This window comes from Lontra canadensis, unplaced genomic scaffold (assembly GCF_010015895.1).
Source record: "Lontra canadensis isolate GAN:19392208 unplaced genomic scaffold, GSC_riverotter_1.0 scaffold172, whole genome shotgun sequence".
Taxonomy (NCBI): domain Eukaryota; kingdom Metazoa; phylum Chordata; class Mammalia; order Carnivora; family Mustelidae; genus Lontra; species Lontra canadensis.
In genome coordinates, this window is record NW_022631166.1 from 210,557 (window position 1) to 216,785 (window position 6,229).

General features: G+C 41.1%; 1 non-coding gene across 1 annotated transcript; it reads left to right on the top strand.

Annotated features, from left to right (window-relative positions):
• The first annotated feature begins 5,757 nt into the window (after positions 1-5,757).
• Positions 5,758-5,865, top strand: LOC116860238. Its single transcript, XR_004381290.1, has one exon. It is a non-coding gene; the product is annotated as a U6 spliceosomal RNA (small nuclear RNA).
• Positions 5,866-6,229: the final 364 nt, after the last annotated feature.

Below are 6,229 nucleotides of genomic sequence, written 5' to 3' on the forward strand. Positions count from 1 at the left end.
TGATTTCTGCTCTGATCTTTATGATTTCTCTTCTCCTGCTGGGTTTAGGGTTTCTTTTTTGTTCTTTCTCCAGCTCCTTTAGGTGTAGGGTTCGTTGTGTACTTGAGACCTTTCTTGTTTCTTGAGAAAGGCTTGTACCTCTATATATTTTCCTCTCAGGACTGCCTTTGTTGTGTCCCACAGATTTTGAACCGTTGTGTTTTCATTATCATTTGTTTCCATGAGTTTTTTCAATTCTTCTTTAATTTCCTGGTTGACCCATTCATTCTTTAGAAGGATGCTGTTTAGTCTCCATGTATTTGGGTTCTTTCCAAATTTCCTCTTGTGATTGAGTTCTAGCTTCAGAGCATTGTGGTCTGAAAATATGCAGGGAATGATCCCAATCTTTTGATACCGGTTGAGACCTGATTTAGGACCGAGGATGTGATCTATTCTGGAGAATGTTCCATGTGCACTAGAGAAGAATGTGTATTCTGTTGCTTTGGGATGGAATGTTCTGAATATATCTGTGATGTCCATCTGGTCCAGTGTGTCATTTAAGGCCTTTATTTCCTTATTGATCTTTTGCTTGGATGATCTGTCCATTTCAGTGAGGGGAGTGTTAAAGTCCCCTACTATTATTGTATGATTGTTGATGTGTTTCTTTGATTTTGTTATTAATTGGTTTATATAGTTGGCTGCTCCCATGTTAGGGGCATAGATTTTTAAGATTGTTAGATCTTCTTGTTGGACAGATCCTTTGAGTATGATATAGTGTCCTTCCTCGTCTCTTATTATAATCTTTGGCTTAAAATCTAATTGATCTGATATAAGGATTGCCACTCCTGCTTTCTTCTGATGTCCATTAGCATGGTAAATTGTTTTCCACCCCCTCACTTTAAATCTGGAGGTGTCTTCGTGTTTAAATTGAGTTTCTTGTAGGCAACATATAGATGGGTTTTGTTTTTTTATCCATTCTGATACCCTGTGTCTTTTGATTGGGGCATTTAGCCCATTAACATTCAGAGTAACTATTGAGAGATATGAATTTAGTGCCATTGTATTGCCTGTAAGGTGACTGTTATTGTATATTGTCTCTGTTCCTTTCTGATCTACTACTTTTAGGCTCTCTTTTTGCTTAGAGGAACCCTTTCAATATTTCCTGTAGAGCTGGTTTGGTGTTTGCAAATTCTTTCAGTTTTTGTTTGTCCTGGAAGCTTTTAATCTCTCCTTCTATTTTCAATGATAGCCTAGCTGGATATAGTATTCTTGGCTGCATGTTTTTCTCGTTTAGTACTCTGAATATATCATGCCAGCTCTTTCTGGCCTGCCAGGTCTCTGTGGATAAGTCTGCTGCCAATCTAATATTTTTACCATTGTATGTTACAGACTTCTTCTCCCGGGCTGCTTTCAGGATTTTCTCTTTGTCACTAAGACTTGTAAATTTGACTATTAGGTGACGGGGTGTGGACCTATTCTTATTGATTTTGAGGGGGGTTCTCTGAACCTCCTGGATTTTGAGGCTTGTTCCCTTTGCCATATTGGGGAAATTCTCTCCAATAATTCTCTCCAATATTCCTTCTGCTCCCCTCTCTCTTTCTTCTTCTTCTGGAATCCCAATTATTCTAATGTTGTTTCGTCTTATGGTGTCACTTATCTCTCGAATTCTGCCCTCGTGGTCCAGTAGCTGTTTGTCCCTCTTTTGCTCAGCTTCTTTATTCTCTGTCATTTGGTCTTCTATATTGCTAATTCTTTCTTCTGCCTCATTTATCCTAGCAGTGAGAGCCTCCATTTTTGAGGCTCATTAATAGCTTTTTTTATTTCAACTTGATTAGATTTTAGTTCTTTTATTTCTCCAGAAAGGGCTTTTATATCTCCCGAGAAGGTTTCTCTAATATCTTCCATGCCTTTTTTGAGCCTGGCTAGAACCTTGAGAATCGTCATTCTGAACTCTAGATCTGACATATTACCAATGTCTGTATTGATTAGGTCCCTAGCCTTCGGTACTGCCTCTTGTTCTTTTTTTTGTGGTGAATTTTTCCGCCTTGTCATTTTGTCCAGATAAGAGTATATGAAGGAACAAGTAAAATACTAAAAGGTTTGCAACAACCCCAGGAAATATGCTTTAGCCAAATCAGAAGAGATCCCAAATCGTGAGGGGGAGGAAAGGGGATATACAGAGGTTCAGAAAGAAAAAAAAAAAAGAAAAAAGAAAAAAGAAACAAATAAAAAAAAACAATAATGAAAAAATAAAAAAGGAAAAAAATATATATTTTAGATAAACTAGTTAAAAAACGTTAAAAAAGAAAAGGGTAAAAGTTAAAAATGTTTAGCAGAAGAAGAGGAAAAAAATTGAAAAAGAAAAAAAAATTAAATTAACTGCAAGGCTAAAGAATCATGGGGAGAAAGCCATGAGTTCCGTGCTTTGCTTTCTCCTCCTCTGGAATTCCGCTGCTCTCCTTGGTATTCAAACTGCACTCCTTGGTAGGTGAACTTGGTCCTGGCTGGGTTTCTTGTTGCTCTTCTGGGGGAGGGGCCTGTTGTCGTGATTCTCAATTTTCTTTGCCCCAGGCGGAGTTGCACCGCCCTTACCAGGGGCCGGGCTGAGTAATCCACTCGGGTTTGCTTTCGGGAGCTTTTGTTCCCTGAGCGCTTTCCGTAGAGTTCCAGAGGACAGGAATGAAGATGGCGGCCTCCCAGTCTCCGGCCCGGGGGAGCCGAGAGCCCGGGGCCCCACTCCTCAGTGCGCCCTCAGAGAACAGCACTCAATTACTCCCGTCACGCTGGCCTCCAGCCGCGCTCTGAGCTGACCGAGCCTGCGACCGGTTCAAGGTAACCCCGAGCTGAGAGTCACTCCTCAGCTCTGTCTCTGTAGCCGGCTTCCCCGTTCTAATACGTGTAAGCTCTGTGACACTCAGCCACACCCGATCCTTCTGTGACCCTGCGGGACCTGAGGCCACGCTGACCCTGCGTGGGCTTCACCCCAGTTAAGCCTCTGGAGCGATGTCCCTCAGCGGAACAGACTTTTAAAAGTCCTGATTTTGTGCTCTGTTGCTCCGCCACTTGCCGGGAGCCGGCCCCTCCCCCCGCGGTCTATCTTCCCGTTGCTTTGGATTCACTTTTCCGCCAGTCCTACCTTTCAGAACGTGGTTGATTTTCTGTTTCTAGAATTGCTGTTCTTCTTCTCTTCGATCTCCCGTTGGATTTGTAGGTGTTTGCAATCTTTAGATAAGCTATCTAGCTGATCTCCCGCTACCTGAAGTAGTCTCAGCCTGCTACTTCTCCGCCATCTTGACTCCTCCCCCGAGGCAATATCCAGATGGCCCTTCTTTTCACTACGTCTGTATCTTTGGGGTAAATGCCCAGTAGTGCAATTGTAAGTTCATAGGGAAGCTCTATTTTTAATTTCCTGAGGAATCTCCACACCGTTCTCCAAAGTGGCTGCACCAACTTGCATTCCCACCACCAGTGTAAGAGGGTTCCCCTTTCTCCACATCCCCTCCAACACATGTTGTTTTCTGTCTTGCTAATTTTGGCCATTCTAAGTGGTGTAAGGTGGTATCTCAAGTGGTTTTAATTTGAATCTCCCTGATGGCTAGTGATGATGAACATTTTTTCATGTGTCTGATAGCCATTTGTATGTCTTCATTGGAGAAGTGTCTGTTCATATCTTCTGCCCATTTTTTGATATGATTGTCTGTTTTGTGTGTGTTGAGTTTGAGGAGTTCTTTATAGATCCTGGATATCAACCTTTTGTCTGTACTGTCATTTGCAAATATCTTCTCCCATTCCGTGGGTTGCCTCTTTGTTTTCTTGACTGTTTCCTTTGCTGTGCAGAAGCTTTTGATTTTGATGAAGTCCCAAAAGTTCATTTTTGCTTTTGTTTCCTTTGCCTTTGGAGACATATCTTGAAAGAAGTTGCTGTGGCTGATATCGAGAGGTTACTGCCTATGTTCTCCTCTAGGATTTTGATGGATTCCTGTCTCATGTTGAAGTCTTTTATCCATTTTGAGTTTATCTTTGTGTACGCTTTAAGAGAATGATCAAGTTTCATTCTTCCTTTCTTTGGTGTCAGTGGGAGGTTAAAACCATGGAAGCCTCTGCCTGCATAAAGGAATTCCTATTCCCTAATCACCATAAAAAACCCCAGTCATTTTCCTTTCCCTGATTTATCGAGCCATTTTTGGACTGGCTTAGGAAGCTTGCCCTGCTTTCCAGAAAAAACCTCATTATGTAAGTATTAACACTTTAACATTCTCTTGGTGTGTATGTGTGGCATCACCAGTCTTGACATCTGAATCCAATTTGGGGTAGGGGTCTATCCCATGTCTGTAGAATGGCACCAACAGATGGTGATTCAAGGTATTCCCTGAACCAAAGAAACCTACAAAGTCCAGGAAGCATCCATAGCTTATAGTTCAATGTGATTTCTGCTGAGTTTTGTGGCAGAAGTGTTTGCCTTTTGGTGATTATAACATGCAACCCTACAGAGCTCAGAGTTGTGGGGACAGGAAGAAGGAATTCTGTCTTCAAATTGCCTATGAACATGGGACTACAATATCAACTCTTCTTTGGCTTTCCATTCTGTCAGCCTGCTTTGTAGATTTCAGACTTGCCAGTTTCCAAAATCATGTGAACCAATACCCAAAAACATATAAATGAATCTCATGTGTATTATATTTACATAAATAGGGGTTCCATTTTTCTTGAGAATCCTAACAAATACAGTTTGAGAATATTCTCTGAAATAGCTTAAAGAAGTTAAAAATATTGATTTATTTTCTGATAATATCACTGAACTTGGCTCTTGACCACTTCATCCATATATAGCACAGAAATGTATCTGGTCACTACAAGGTACTTCAGTCACTTACAAACTTTTCTCTCTTTTCTTCCTCCTTCCCAACTGCCACAATGATTTAACTATAAAATAGAAGGAGGAGGACTCAGTCATGTATTTCCCTGATATGAGAGGAGAGGCTTATTGTCTGAAATGGTTAGTGTCTGTCCATATTGGCTGCTGCTGATATTTTCCTTACACACTGGCTGCTGTCCATCCCTATAGACACCAACTGTGTTGTTTCCTGGACTGACATGACCTTCAGTTCAAAAGGACTCCTTAATGCATTGTCTTGTTGCCAATTTCAAATTCTCTCTTGATCTCCTGGTCTTCCTTCAACCTTTTAGGTACACCCCCTCCCCAGGGACATGAAAGACATTCTCTCCACACCACACAAGTCTGCCAGGGTCTCTATGAGGTTGTCCTCATGCATATGCATCTTAACATTTCTCAGTCATTATTATTCTTCTGCAACAGAATCATGGTGAATATTTGGCTTATCCACACAGCTCTGAGATTTCCATGATGACTCCCAGGGATTGAGACAAAGTTCCTATAACTTTTATGGAGTTTCATTTATCCTTTCTACCTGGGGCTCAGTCAAAACAAGTAGAAGAAGAAGGGTAAGAGCAGAGATGTCAGTTCCTTTCTCAAAGGTTGTTTATATCTACTAAGATCTACTAAGATCTACAGCCCAGAGAGGATGGTACAGAAAAACAATTTATGCACAGTCTGGTATTTCCTGGAATATGGGGAAATGGTCTGTCTTGGAGAACAAAGCTTAAGGGAGTCTCTGATCTACCTTAGTAGAAAACATTCCAGGGATTCATGGTTGAAAGGAGAAGGTACTTAGACAAAAATGAAGGCTTTTCCAGAATAATAGACCTGACCTGAGGAGGTTTGCATTATAGGTCATAGTCAATACTAATGTGTGCATATGCTATAGGGACATTGAGCTATTAGAGCAAACACTAATGTTACAGAGAAGATTAGCATAGCCCCTGTGCAAGAATGACATACAAATTCATGAAGTGTTCCATAAAAACAACAAGAACAACAAAAACCAGGCACTAAGAGGGTATTTGTGTGAAGAATAATGCAAGGCCTGCTGGGACAATAGGGTCAAAGTAACTTTGAAACTGGTGATTAGGACTTGGGTCATAAGGACTAAGCCCCCAAAGAAAGGACACAAAGGCTTTCCTGGTCCTTGGGACAAACGTCCTTGGAGTGCAGAAAACACCGTAAGTTTATGAACTGGGTAAGTAATCCCTTATTTGAGGGAGCCAACTTAACTTGGCTTTGCATGGTCCTCTTACAATGTTTGGAATCTAGTCTTTAGAAAACATTTCCAAATTCCTTGACAAGCAGGGTTATTTAAGTGGTCTAAGAAAGTAATATACCACTCTAAGG